This window comes from Pteropus alecto, unplaced genomic scaffold (assembly GCF_000325575.1).
Source record: "Pteropus alecto unplaced genomic scaffold, ASM32557v1 scaffold20, whole genome shotgun sequence".
In the NCBI taxonomy this organism is placed as follows: Eukaryota; Metazoa; Chordata; class Mammalia; order Chiroptera; family Pteropodidae; genus Pteropus; species Pteropus alecto.
The window spans coordinates 41,086,879-41,102,486 of NW_006436298.1; the positions used below are offsets into that span (position 1 = coordinate 41,086,879).

Below are 15,608 nucleotides of genomic sequence, written 5' to 3' on the forward strand. Positions count from 1 at the left end.
CAGGGATTACAAGGGATTGCTGCATGCTCTCTTCCTGCTCTTTAAAGCATACTATACTATCTTCTGTTTGAAGGATTCTCATACAAAGCTCACTGGAGAACACAATTCTTCTCTAATGCTTAGTAAAACTGTAAGCTGAAATTCCATCACTGAGGAATCAGATTTTTTCTGACCCTCCAAATGGAAATTTCTTGGAATCTAAAGCAGTTAAACAATTAAAAAACAATCTTTTTCTGGGTTTCTGAAGCTAGGTGTGAAGCTCTCTTAGCTCTGGATCTGAGAACACTGACCCCACCCTCCAGGCTGCATTTCCCCAGGTTTCTCCAGCAGGGGGCGCCTGACCGAGTTTGGCCGGTGGCAGGTCCTGGCAGGAGACAGAACTAGAGAAAGGGAAAAGGGGAATTTCCTCCCTCCCTCTCTGTCTAGGCTTGTCTTTCATATAGCATTATTATCACTCGTAATTATAAGTAACAAGATATTAAATGAGACTTCTTCTATTGTCTAGGAATTTTCACTACTGCCATAAGTATGAATACAATGCTTGATAAGCAACCAGATATCCTAAAAAGACACCTTAGATACATCCTTTCAGGACTGACTAAATGACAGCAAAAGTGGTAGAGTGACCACCACCCCACCCAAGCTACTTAAAAGAAGACTAGGGATTTGAGTTAAAATTCTTTGAAAAATGATAATGGTAAAGAGTAATTATATTTTTATCCTCCCATCTCCTTCAGATAAAATGCAGTAGCATTTCCACCCCAAAAGAAACATTCATGGAGGTAGTCTACAAAAGGGGAGATGAGAATTTTCCTTCTGGGCTGGAAGCTCAGGGAGCTGCAGAAGTCAAAGCCTCTTCCCCAGGTGACTAACCACAGAGATGAAGTACCGCGAGTGAGTTTTTAGAATGTGACTTGTATCACCAAGATTCTAGAACTAGATGGGACACAGAGACTGATGCTTGCTTTTCACCTGGAGAAAGCGTAGTTCTGGCTAGAGTATCAAACACATTTGCCTATTTTCTTCTAAACCTTATTCTGTTGATCTAGTCTTGGAAGTAACTCAGCAGGGAAGAATAAGGAGGAGGTAAAGAAAGAATAAAAGAACAAAACATGTTCTTTCATTAAGCAGCTTAAATGTCAGAAAAATAAAGCCCATAATGTTTAGACAATCGAATAAACCATTTAGATGTTTTAAGCTACTGAGTCTCTATCCTTTGTAAAAGTTAGCTGTAGAGGGCAAGAATCTTGATGGACTTCTTTGCCTTGTGTCTTCAGCATCTAAAATGCAATCTTGTACAAGGTCAAATCTCAATAATTAATTAAATAAGTAAAAAATGGAATGATTATTAAAAAAGGATCTAAATTAAGTTGTATGCCAATAAGAAAGCAAATTACACATCAAGCTCATGATTTTTATTTACTTCTCTCTAATGCTTGTTGTTATAATAATTGATTGAATGGTAAAAGTTTCACTCAACTATGTATTTTATCTAAATCATCAAAGAATTTTTATTCCCTATTCTTCACTCCCACCCTCACATATATATACTGATTCAGCTGCCTTTTTTTCTTTATTTTTCCTATTATTACTGACTGTTTAATGGAATAACTAGATATTTTGGTTTCACGTCATCATAGCCAAGTGTGCAGTAATTAAAAAGATGATTTCAAATACCATTTACATTTAACAAGATATACCAACTTTGCCATATGTTTTCTACCCTTGTCAACTTGTTTATGTGGCATTTTATCTGCAGGCAACAGCTTTGTTCCTCATGGCTGGAGTCACATACTGTGAAAGCAAATGGAATAAAAGGTAGAGAGAAACTGCTCAGTGAATTCACCTGAGCATAAAGCAGCAGCTCACATTGAGACTTTGGTGAGTTTATTCTAGGAAAACTCACAGCACAACCAAAGAAACATAGTAAACACAGGGTTCTTCAAAGTCCCCTTTCCTAAATTCTGAACAGGGTATCCAAACTCCAGTGGCAGCTGGGTAGGAGAAGTTCTGTGTCTGTTGGTGCACATGTCACCACATGCCACATATGTATATGATTTTGTTCCCCAGAAAGATTCCCCCCTGCCAAAAAAAATAATAATATCATCAGTAGTCATGTTTAGTGAGAGGGACTGGTGGGATGAAGAGTAATATTTTTGCTTTTTGCTTTATAACTATCTATACTGATTGTATATTTTTTTCAAGTTTTAGGATTATTTTAGGATTAATTTTTTTTTTTTTTTTAGGCGAGGCAACTCTTGGTTGACCTCACAGATTGCAAGGACCTTGTCAGCTTACAATCCCTTATTTTTTTATTTTTTACGCCTACAGCACCTGGTCTTCCTAGGTGGTCTCCTATCCAAGTACTAACAAGGCCCAACCCTGCTTAGCTTCTGAGATCAGATGGGATCGGGCTTGGTCAAGGGAGCATGGCCATAGACTAGGATTAATTAAAATAAGTTTTTACCACCTTAGTTCGAGGTTTGATGAGAAAGGATAATTATATTCTTATGGGTCCTTATCCTTGCTCTTTTTCAGTCAATGGAAGAATGTCTCTTCCTTTAGCTGGCCACAGAAAACACAATACAACAGCATTAACTGTGTATCTTGTTGCCATAGCCTGTCTAAAGAAATGGCCATTGGACACTTTCACTTAAAGGAACATTCAGTTGCGACACTATGAATATGATTGAACAGGAAAGCATTGAGTCACTTAGGTTTGAGCTCCTCAGGGACAAGTAACCCATTCATTCTTTTAAAATGTTCAAATAAGCCAATAATACTATTATATTTAAATATAACAATCAAACATATCTTGAATTTAAATTGGAGTATTAAACAGGTTACATGAGGCAACTATATTTCTATAAAGCATAGAAGCCTAGTGTCTATGGTTTCTGTGAAACCATAGAAAGAGTTTCATTATCAGTGGCAAGTGTTTGGAAAGCCTTCCAGCCAAGGAGAATATTGTCCCAGGTTTCCACAGTCTCAAAATGTGTCTTGGGTCAGTTCCCTGGGAAAGAGACTCTGATATGGGTACCTGCAAGCAAGAGGCTTTCGGGAAGTGGTTTAAGGCATAACTTTACGGAAATGAGGAAAACAGGATTGGGCAGAGGGAGAAACTGAATTTAAAGCAGAGGCCTTAGCCAGTTCTCCAAGGATCTCTGGAAGTTATGTCTTTTTAGGATTGCCCCAAACCTAGGCAAGGCAGCCAGCCTTCAGTGCCTCTCCACCAACTACTCAGATGACGGTGTGGCTTTAAAAGAGGCAGATCTCCTCAGCTGAGGGCAAGTCTTGAAAAAGGATTCAGCTGTGAGTCATAGGCAGCTAACGTTTCCCACTCACAGTTGGTGAAATAAGTGCCTTAGTCCCCCAAAATGGGTAGGGTGGCACTCTACAACATCCTCTACACAGTTGATGCCTCAACTACTGGGAAATATACCCAGTACTGATAAATCTCTCTCTTTGGAATGTTTTACCTCCCAAAATAGACTGTATTGAATATATTTTTAAATAATAGTTAAAATCTCATAAATTTTGTCTTTTGGAAATACTTCATCCTAAAAGTTGAAGACCATATTTCTGAATGACAGACAAGCTGAATCCTCCAAAACATTGGGAAGAAACTGTATTTTAATAAGGAAGAATACACATTTCCTATACTGTTCTTAGTGAATTAACTGATATTAAAAATTCAAATTAATTGAATAATGTTGAAAGCAAAAACATTATTATTTAACAGTAATGAGCATTACAGTGATCTATGTACTCCATAGACCAGGGACTTAGATAAGCTTTTTTGTCAATCACAAAAGTCTGCTGTCTGGAGAAGTCATCTGTTCTTAATAATAATGGATAGCATTGGGAATCAGAAGCCTGAGTACTACTCTCAAATCCTCTATGTCCACGAACAATATAAATATATTAAATGATGATATTTGGAATACAACCTGTACATTACGAGCAATATTATTTAATCATTCATTTATTAAGCTCCTGCAGCATATCAGGCAACATGCAGGCATCTAAACAGTATCTTAAACCAGAGTTAATAAGGTCAAAACTGTGTATGTGGATATATACATAGGTATTGTGTGTTCATATATACACACATACATACATACATACAGAGACAAGTACAAATTTCATTATATTTTAAGCATCTGTGATGCAAAAGAATTTAAGATCAAGAATTACAAAGATAAATATCATGGTCCCTGCCTGCCTGCTGGTCATCCACCTCAGTAAAGATATTGCTACTGAGGCTCTCTCAGTGGACATGCACTCTAAGAATGAAATATAATTATATAAAAAGAGGCAAAGGATTCGAGAATCTTGGTCTGGAATTTTGAGATCTAAATCTTAACTTTGTCACTTACTGTGTGAAGATGGACAATCCCTTAATCTTAGTTTCAGACTCTTAATGGGAAATGAGAATACAAATGTCTGTCTCATGGGACTGTGGGGAAGCTTAACCAGCTTTGCTGTTTGCTGGGTCTTGTACAGTGTCTGACACAGAGTGCACACACACACACACACACACACACACATCCTAGATGTTAGCTAGTATCAGTAATTACTGCTGTTGTCTCTACCCCACCTCCACTGACTCTCACTTTAATGTCTGATGAGTTCTCAAGAGCAGAGCATAGAGAAGATAAGAAAACTATCCACAGTCTCAGGTAGAAAGAGCATCAAGATACAAATTTGCACACATGCTGAATATCATCCAAAAGATAATGTCACAATACCTTCTTACTGATGTAAAACTAGCATGGACTAAAAGCAATGTCATGTACTGATATGAAGTATGATGTGTATTACAATTAGAGTCCACTGGTTGTCAAGGGATATCAATTGGTGGTAACTGTTTATGGAAAGAAGCAAAGAAGAAAATAAGATATTAATACCAGACTAATACTAAAATCGACCATAAGTCAGATAGTGAATAAAATTGAAAATATAATGAATTTATCATAACAGTATTTTTTTCCTTTGATATAAGCCCCCCAAATGGATGCATTAACGCTTTAATTAGGAAACAGTTCATATCATTCTTTTGTGATATGTAGAAAAAATATACGAAATAAATTCTTTTACTATGTGAAACCTAATATTTCTAAATAGTAAATCACTTGAATTTTCATAATGTTTATTGTTTGCTAAGGGCATAGAATGTCTCATTTGAAATAGTTTAATTTCGACTTTTCCGAATCTTAAATTCAACCATCTCATGTCCCTTTCCTGCCCTGGGGGACTGGTGTGAGAGAGGAGGGAGAATCACTGCATAAGGAGAGGATAAGGAAGCGGGGGTGGATAAAATTCTTAATGTTTTAAGTCCTTGGAGGGGCCGATTTCAATCATGCATAGTAGTCTGTCTAGTAATGAATTAGTTAGGACTCTTGGTTGCAAACAACAGAAACTAAATCTGACTGATTTAAACAGAAAAAAGTTAAATATATAAAATTTAAAATATCTTATATTTGAGATATACAAACATTTTGGGGTAATTCACAGACTCACACAAAGTGGTGAAGAAAACATGAAACATGAATATTCACAGCTAGAACCACATCTAACACCACTTTACAGGATCAGTGTGGTAAGGACATCACTGCTGCTACCTCTGGACACAGATCACTCTGGCATTACCCTTTGCAGAGTGCTGCCTGCTGCTGGTGCTCCCATACCACTCCCCTAGGGAGCTGGACCTGGTTTCCACATCTCAGTGCCCCAGAAAAAATTATCTCCTACCTCTTCTTTTCTGTATAATTAGCTCCAGATTCGGCTTCCTTGGAACCTGACTTAGCAGGCTGACTTAGCCAACCATTAATTGTTGGAACCTACTTCCTCTGCCCCAAATAGTGAAGATCTGTGTTTTGTGGCTTAGAGAGTAGAAGGTGGGCCTTTCTTCCTAACATGACTTATATGGCAGAGAGTTTATTAAGTGAAGGAGGTAACTGAAATGCTGAAAAGCTAAAGAAAACAACAGACTCCCATTATAAGGCCCAAGAAAAAGTATCTTCCAGAAGCCCTTCACTTGTAGTACACGTTTTCATGACTTCAACGTTAATTTCTTGTATTTCTTCGGCTTTTACATTCCTAAGTCTTATGCAGATCACTTTAGTAATTAGTATGCTCATGAAATTATCTACAACTTATAAATAATTTTGGTTTTGTTAATTTTAAAATGTCTTCTCAAAGGTCACAAACTGAAATGCTAAACGGGAGCCAGATTTAAGGCACAGATATTGAGTTCTACAAACTTAGTACTAAATACATTGTGTCCTCTTTGTGTTTTCTAAGGATAACTATTCATTACTCATTCAAATTGACTTTCTAGCAAACAACATGAAAATTATCTTACTTTAGCTATACCGAGCAAACTGCAAAGCCAAATGAGACTTCTATTGAATATTATAATAGGATAGGTTCCAATAAAGCCCATATCACTTGATAATGTTTATCGGTAACTCAATTCAAAAATCATCTAACAAAGGTCGGCTGTGAAGCAAGGAATTCAAATGAATTACTTGAGCATAACCAAAAATACTTGTGAGAAAAACTGATTCATTACTTTTTAGTGCCTCTCTAAGAAATTTTCTTTGCCTATCACTATATTTGCTATCCGATATAAAAGCCCCAAAGAGTAGAGGAGGAACGAACATCTGGTAGATTTGTAGGATCACAAAAGGCAGAAAAATCAAAGACAATCAGGATAGAGAAATGGTCTTCCTTAGGCTGTGGTCTATTTTAGAATTTTCTTACTGTTGTTTGCCATTATCTTGGAAGATGTTTTGCTTAGAAACTAAGAACTGCTCCTCTCTAAAAGGACCTAACTGGTGTGGGTAAATTTCTAAATTTTAGGGGGGAAAAAATTATTTCTCCTAAATTTCTAAGAGTAGCATCCCATACCCCCTTTTTAAGAATATACTTATGTGTATATGAACTGTAGTCAAAGATTGTCTGCTTCCCATGGGCAATGAACCATTCATGAGATTCAATCAGCTCATCAGGGGATGGCATTAGGGTTAAGAAAAAGATCTCTAAGACTAATGGCTAGTGGGTGCCATTGTGTATGCATATGTATATGTGTGTATCCTCTGCGAACCTAGAATATACATCTAAAAGGAATAAATTGTAACAAGACAGCATGGATTTAAAGGGATCTATCTGACCTCTAAATCTAGTTTCCCACATTCTAGATATGACAAAGGTGCAGAAGGTAGGAAGGCTACTCTACTGTGACTTTCCATTTAAGGTTTGTCAACTACAAATTTAACAAGCTATTAGGTAAGCAGGCTGACCAAGCCAACCATAGCTAGAAAGACTGATTTCAGTTCTAAAAAATGACTGCCCAGCAACTAAAGCCTGGCCAACAATAGAGTTGTGAGCTGTGAGCCCCTAGCTCCAGAGACATTCTAGCAACGGCTAGATAGCAGTTGGTCACACATTCTTAAAAAAGAGACTCAGTTAGTGAATTAATGGTGTAATAGTCAGTGGTCTCCAAAATGCCTTCTAACCCTAAGGCTCTGTAATTCTAAAATCCAGCTGTTAGAAATAGAACTGAGGTCACACCAAATAGCTGCCAGATGAAACAGATAATAAGACAAACATCTATAACAGGGTGGAGCTGGAAGAACTAACAAAATCAATACCTCAGTTACTGAGTGATGGGTGGCAAAGATACTTGCCAGGGAGTTGCTAATCTCTCCCAGGCAGGTTAACCTCTCTGACTTTTATGTATGTCTATTTGGCAGCCATCCTAAAATAACTACTGCTGGACTTCCTTTGTAACTCTTCTATTTAACTTAAGTTGTTATACAAGAAAATGCATTGTATCAGTATAAGCTTAGCTCTCTAAGAAAATCTTACAAAGAAGAACTATATTCTGAATTGTGCTTGTAAATACTGGTACTATTTAATGAGCCCAATGCAACATTGCAAGTTTTAAGAGATGGCTTGATATCGGAAACAATAGAAAATAGAATTTATTTCTAAATCCTCAGAATTAGTATGCTGAAATACGTGAGGATCATCTTTTTATGTGAAAGTGTTAATTCTTGTTAATTCACTTCTTTGTTGCTCCACTGGTTTTGTGTGTGTATGTGTGTGTGAATGTGTGTGATTTTTTGGGGGGAGGGGGGCATTAGATTTAGTCGGAAAGAAGGACTAGTGAGTATTATGGGTTCTGAGTAAATTTTATCACTCCAGGCAGCCAGTATTAGAAACATTTTCTTTTTCCCAGCAGCCATGCCATTTTTTTCCCAAGTAGTGGTCAGGAATGAGACACCAACTAAAGGGAGGCCATGCATTCTGCCCTCAAACTCTTCCAGAATAGCTTTGATTTCTTCTCCAAAAATATGGGCTTCCTGAGAGTAGGAGTTGTTTTTTTCTTGCTTTGGTGCAACATTCAAAATTGTTCTAAATTTTACCTTTGAATCTGAATTTTTAATCTGTCATTGATGCTTCAAAAAGTTTTTCCTATTCATTAGGCAACATCCTCCAATCTACATTTCACTATAATTTGTACCTCATTTAACATTATTACTTGAAATTACTCTGGGATGTGGTTAGTTCCAAAGAATTTCCATAAAATAATGTCACATTGCCATGCTTAGTTAAGGACACAAGTGATCTTAACAAAAGGAGTGGAAATCATAAGCAACATGAGCTATAAAATCATGCATATGTAAGAACAAACATATTCATATGTAAAAATTCTTCTAATATTAGACTCTCTCCATTGTCGATAGCAATAAAAATTGTGAAAATATTTTTCTTATGAGATATTTATGAAAGACAAATGGTTCCCTCTAGCTTCTTCTATGAAGGACTACTATAGTTGCATTTAGTTATTGGAATCATATGAATTCCTTGCAAGCTGTTCAAATAGAGTAGCTGAAATTGCCTAATCCTTTGCTAAGTATGCCTCCTTAATTCTGTGTTCGAAGCTGAAATTGCTTCCGCAAGGTTAAGGTAGGAGTCTAAGAGAGTTAAGACAGCCTCAGTCATGTCAAGTGATTTTAACATAATTGGAGGTTAGGAATTAGCCCTGGGATAAGGGATACCTTATAATTGGAAATAATTCAGAAATTTGTAATATGTGAGAGAGAACTTAGACTTAGTACAACTGAATCCTTTTAGTCTGAGATTTTGGCATTTATGATAATTGGTAAAGGTGTAGGTTAGGGGTGGGGATGGGTAGAGTGGAGATGATGTACTTTCTTTGTAGTCATAAAAATGGCCAGTAGGAAGCAGCCTTCCTGTCTCTCTAGAGAGTAAATCCTATTTAATTGGGATATCGCTTTGTACCTTCCTGGGGGGACCTACAAAGAGGCATCTGTAGGATGATTCACTTATTACCCACCTTTCTTTTCTGCACACATGCCTCTGTCAGTTGTGTCTGACCCTTCTCATTGGCTGCCATTCTCTGTGGCATCACAGTCAACATATTTTTTTGTTCCAGCTGCAAATCATTGCCTAATCAGTACTTCTTAATCTTTCTTTGCTTCAGGTTCACATACATTTGTCAGAAGATTAAATTAAAAAATAAATGTAAGCCACTGGTTCCAGTGACAGGAGTAAGGGATTAGGAAATGCTAGCTTTCACCATCTTCAGCAGCAGCCTTCTTATTCCTTCTCTTTATGATATTCTATATATTCTATTCTTGAAAATACTAGTGTCAGTTCCATCCATTTAGACACATAAATACTAATGTCCAATTATGTTTATCTGCCAATAAATTATTTGGGAGAACTGAGTTCCATGGGAAAAGTAGAAATATTGAACAGCTTATCTTGGAAAAAACATATTGAAATATTTTCCACAGAATTAACTGGCAAATAAAATTGAGTTACATTTTACAGAGTTACATTTTGCATCTCCTTTACAGAAATAGTCTCAGTTTCACTGTTTTTTTTTGTCTCTTTGATTTACCTCTCATATACTTTTTTTTTTCTGAAGAGTTTTTAAAAATTAACTTTATTTTTTTACAATGTCTTTTTAAAGATTTTTATTAATATATAGCTAACATACAATATTGTATTGTGTTAAGTGTACACCATAGTTATTCAACATTTATATACCTAAAGAAGTGATCATCATGATAAGTGTGGTGAACACTTCTCAGATTCTCTTAATAGTCTTATCGTTGGTGTCAGCAGTTCTTGTTTGCGCATCCTTCAAGAAAGGCTAACAGGCTAATTTTTTTTAAAGCAAGAGAAAAGGATGAATTCAAGATGAATGCACATAGGAATTAAAGGAGAAATTTACTACAAGGTTACCATATGGATATCGGACTTAAGGTTTTAAGTGCAGTCTTTTCTATTCACTATTCTCCAAGTTTATTTTCAAAGTGAGGCTTCTGACCACAGCCTCAGTCCTGGGCAGCTCCAGACAAGGTTGTAAATTTGCTAAAGGTTATTTTTGGCACAAATGTCTTCCAGTTTAATTGCCTCCTGTCTTCTATGGTCACTTCTTTCTTCTAAGCCTAGACTTAATTAATTAGTCGTCTTTGGCAGCATACGTCCATTTCTCTTTACAATAGAACTTTAAACCAACAAACTGAATTCCTGAATATTTCAAATTCCCCACCCGAAAGAGGTTATGATTGGTTTTGACCACATCTCTTATAGGTTATAGCTATCACCAGGACCCCCGTAAGGCCACTGGTTAATTCAGTGGATGATGCAGTGGATGTCCGCCTTGGGTCATATGTTTTCTTTGACCTGATCAGCTGTGACACAGTAGAGTGCAGACCTTAGTGACTGTTAGTACAAACTGCTCTGAAACTTAAATGAATAAGTGAAACAAGCCAATTTGAAAAGTCTATATATGGTAAAATTCCAACAATACGACATTCTGGAAAAGAAAACTATGAAACGGTAAAAAGATCCATGTCTACCAGGGGCTCAAGAAGATGGAGGGAAGGATAGTTACATAGAACACAATGGATTTTTATGGCAGTGAAACATTCTGTATGATGATGTAATAATGGTGGATACATGTCATTATACATTTGTACAAATCCATAGAATGTACAACACCAAGAGTTAACTGTAATGTAAACTACGGATTTTCTTAATACTAATGCATTAATGTAGGCTCATCAAATGTAATAAATGCAGAACACTAGTGCAAAATCTTAATATTAAGAGAGAGCCTGTGGGGGAGAGTGAAGGAGTATATGAGAATTCTCTGTACTTTTCAATAAATTTTCTAACACTGCTCAAAAAACTAGAGGAGACATAGACAAATATAAGGTGAGCAGGAGGACAGTAAAGTTTATGAAAAATGTCTTTAAAAACACTTCTGTTTCTATAGGCCTGTTTCTGAATAAAAAGTACTGAGTCATGCAATTAATGTAAGTTTTTAAAAACAATATTAGCAAAGCCAATTACATTTCATCACCCTCTGCTAGAAAATAAAAATCTGAAATAATATCTTAAGAATACTGGCAGTTTTTGACTGAGAATTCTAGCAATAACCAGGATTGCTGAAACATTAAAACATATTTGTTTATTTTCAGTTAAAAATAAGAGATTGATTTTTCTTTTATCTGAAAATATAATGGAATTACTAATCAGAGATAATTTCCTAAAATGAAAATATCCAAATGGCATATATTAATCAAATCCAAGAGAAAAAGCCACCACTGGAAAGTGGCCACATACAGACTAAAATGTAGTCTCCTGCCTCATAGTTGTTTTGACCACATCATAGGTGGAAAATAAGGCTGGAAAGGCAGTGTGAGCCTATGAAAAGTAAATAGGAATAGAAGAGTCTTAAGTATACAGAAATAGCATTTTGAACAGATTATAGAGCAAGAGAGGTCAGGATGGATTGGAACAGAGAGCAAAAGTCAGTCTTGACAAGCAACCACTTAATACTTTCATTAAAAAATTAGAACATGAAATAAAAGGAGGAGGTTACATTAATAAGGTTGTGAAATAGATACTAGTATTTTTCGCCCATGAAAGATCCAAGAGCCCAAGAAAGACGGAAATTACAATTGATCTAAAACCTGAAAAAGGTACTCTAGAGTTTAGGCAGGGAGTGCTTTTCAAAATTAAGTCAAGAGAAATAATAAGTTGTAGGAAATGAGAAGTACTCAAAAGACATGTTAAGAAAAATTTTTTATATAAGAGAACATAAATGAGACTTCCTTACCCAACAGAAAGGAGAAACAATATTTAGAGAGAGAGAAAAAAGACTAGAATCATTTCCCACCATTTTATTACACAAAACATGTAATATGCAACTCTAGTCTAGCCAAATGAAAATTGCAGCTCCAGAGAATGCCTACATAGGAGGATCTCAGGACCAACAATTTTGTCGTGAGGGTGGGAGTGGGGTGGGTATGAATATATTTTACATAGCACAATATAAGAAAATATAAGAAAAAAATCAATTGCCCATATTAAATAATGGTCTCTCCATTATTTTGTGCCAATCGCTAAAACTTGAAACTTACCTGGCTTTATTACTAACAGACAGACAAAAAATTATGGATAAAACTAAATCAGAGTTTCAGCTTCCGCTTAGTACGTAGAAAAGTAGAAAAGAATTGTTCCCATTCTATTAAGAAGAAACACAGAAAATCTACAGATCAACTTTTGTTGAACCCATCAGAGATCTAAGGTCACAGAACAACCAAGTAGCCTAAAATCTAAGGAAATATAGTCACCTTCAAGGGAGGAGGTGTCACACTGGCTTATCTGGGGCAGAGGCCCAGAGAACATAGAGTTCTCATGCAAGTGGTAAGAAGCTTTCAGCTAAAATGTTCATGAATTCCTAAAGATCAAGAGTGAGCCAGTGGGAGAGCATAAAACCCTAGCAACCAAAGACACCAGGAAAGTTCACAGCCACTTGCAAGCTTTGCTGCCTTGACCTCACTGAGTACTAGGAAAAAAAAAAAAAAAGAGGGATAGTTTTTTGTTTGTTTGTTTTCTGGATGTGCTACCTGTTGGGGAAGATCAAACACTGCTGTGGAAAATACGTGAAGTGTGGTCTGAAACCTTCTTCCCTCAGAAGTAAAAACCTGAGCAACTGGGAGAAAGGAAGCAAAAACTATGACATGTGTGAAGACTCATTGTGGATGGGGAAAGGAAACAGAAAAAAAAGTCCCTCTGTCTTTGGGTGAGAGGCAGACAATTGTCATGGACCCAGAGCTGAGAAAGTTCCACTCCCTGAGGATGAAACAAGACAATGGAAAACAACATCCCATCTTCTGAGAACAAGCTCATAAGCATGGAGTAACTAAAGTATCAGAAGTCTCCCACTGGAAGAAGGGCAAAAACTTTCAGAGACACTGTCTGAGGTGCAGGCTCATGGAGAAAGTTCAAAACTATGTATAACCATAGCAACAATAAAATCCCAAGAGAGCTAATATTAAGCAGATTGCAAGATACACACTTAATATACAATAATCACTTCTACCTCTATGTATTAGCAATGGGTAATTGGAATTTAAAGTTTTAAAAAGTATAATTTTCAGTAGCATCGAATACATTAAACACTTTGGTATAAATTAAAATATGTGCAAGAGTTATATGTTGCAACCTATAAAACGCTGACGAGAGAAATTAGGGAAGACCTAAAAAAATGCAAAGGTATTATATTATGTTCATGGTTTGGAAGACTAAATGTTCTTAAGATTCATTTCTCCCCAAACTTAACTATAGAGTCAATGCAAAATCAATCAAAATCTAAATGATAAATTTTTTCTGTAGAAATTAAAGAATTAATTTTAAAATTATTAGAAAAGGCAAATAATTTAGAATAGTTAAAAAAAGTTTGGAAGAGAAAGGTAATATTGGAGAATCCACATTACATTATTTCCAGACTAAGTATGAAGTTACACTAATCAAGAAATTGTAGTACTGGTGAAAGCAGAGGCATAAAGACCCAACTGAACAGAACAGAGAGTCTAGAAGAAAACACAGGATAAATCATTGTGACTTTTAGTTAGACGATTTCTTTAGGACACTAAAAACATGAACTACACAAGAAAAAAGTGGTTAATTAGATTTCATCAAAATTGAAAACTTCTATTGCTATTAAGAAAACAAAAAGTAAGCCACGTATTGGGAGACAATGTTTACTATACTCCTATCTGATCAAGGACTTTTTTCTAAACTATGTATAAAACTCTCAAAACTCAATAATACGAAAACAACCCAATATCAAAAAGGGGTCAAAAATTCTAACAGATATGTCAAATATGAGCAAGGGCAGCTTAGTATAATAAGTGTATAATGTGTCAAGTTGACTATTTTGAAAGTTAGCTTTTATTTGGATGTACATGTTGTGCCATTCTCATTATATATCTAAACTTCATCCATTACAATCACTAGTAAAGAGTTTGGAGGAGGATTTTGTTAGTTCTGTTGTTAGCAAAAGGAACCACCTATGACTAATTTGGCTAGTGATCAACCATAATTCCTAGATCCCTTACACTGTACCTGCCCATAGCCAGTGATTCCCCATTTTGCATTTGTGTACAGTCTCTACCCAATTACCTGCACTAATGGAGGGGAGCAGTGGTGCAGATAATCTCAAACAACAGCTGACATAAACACATTTCTTTTGGTTTGTTTTGTTTTGTTTTGGAAAGCAGTGCATGATTAATTTTTGCAGAGTACACACCTTCATACTTACAGCTGGCTTAGGCTATGGTCAAAGGCAGTGTGCATGTTCTTATGGGCACTGCCTTAGCAGCAAGAGCAGGTAGGGCAGTGAGGAGCAGCTGGGTAATAGCTGGCCAGCTGCAAAATTGCACTGACAATAGTTAAAACTGAAAGCTGCCTTATGTGGCTTATTAAATTTTGTTTTTGCTTGTCTGCCATCAATACACTGACTACACATTTTCCTTTATATACATCATATATTCAGCCAAATTTAGCATGCTTTCATTCATTCATCTATTCATTCATTTATTCATTCATTTAATAAAAATATATTGAGCACAATCTTCCAATCATTATTCTAGGCACCAAACATAATGATGATGATGATGATGATGATGATGATAATAATAATAATAATAATAATAATAATAATAAAAACACCTTAATCTTGCCCCAATACATTTCTATTCAAAAATAATTTCCTATGCCTGAAATTCCCTTCCTTTCCCTTCAGGACTCAGTGGCATCTTTTTCTCTTTTTCAAAGACCGCTAATTTCTATTTGGGTATCGTGTGGCTCCAGAGACATGGCTCTTCCCTGAGGTCTAGGAGTCAAGCATGCGATCCAGGCCAGGCCAACCAGAGTGAATCCCAGGACGTCTGCATGGAATGCCAGGGCATGTGTGCTCCACCCTGCTCTGCACTCCAAGGAATGACCGTTCAAGTGCAGGAACTGCTGCAATGACTGTGCTATCATGAAAGGGACTGCTGACCTGCAGCCAAAGTTGATCCACAAACAGCAAAACTAAAATGAAGAGTCCAATTTGAGACTCTGATCAAGCTTCTCTTTTAGACTTTTTAATTACATGAACACATTATTTTGTTTTATTGTTTAAATCACTCTGAGATAGGTTTTCTCTCACTCACAAATAAAAACAACATAACTGATAAAATTCTTTTTGCCTTATAAAGTACTAT

At 36.1% G+C, this 15,608-nt stretch overlaps 1 pseudogene; it reads right to left on the reverse strand.

Annotated features, from left to right (window-relative positions):
• Positions 1-2,322: 2,322 nt before the first annotated feature.
• Positions 2,323-2,441, reverse strand: LOC112480781 (annotated as a pseudogene).
• Positions 2,442-15,608: the final 13,167 nt, after the last annotated feature.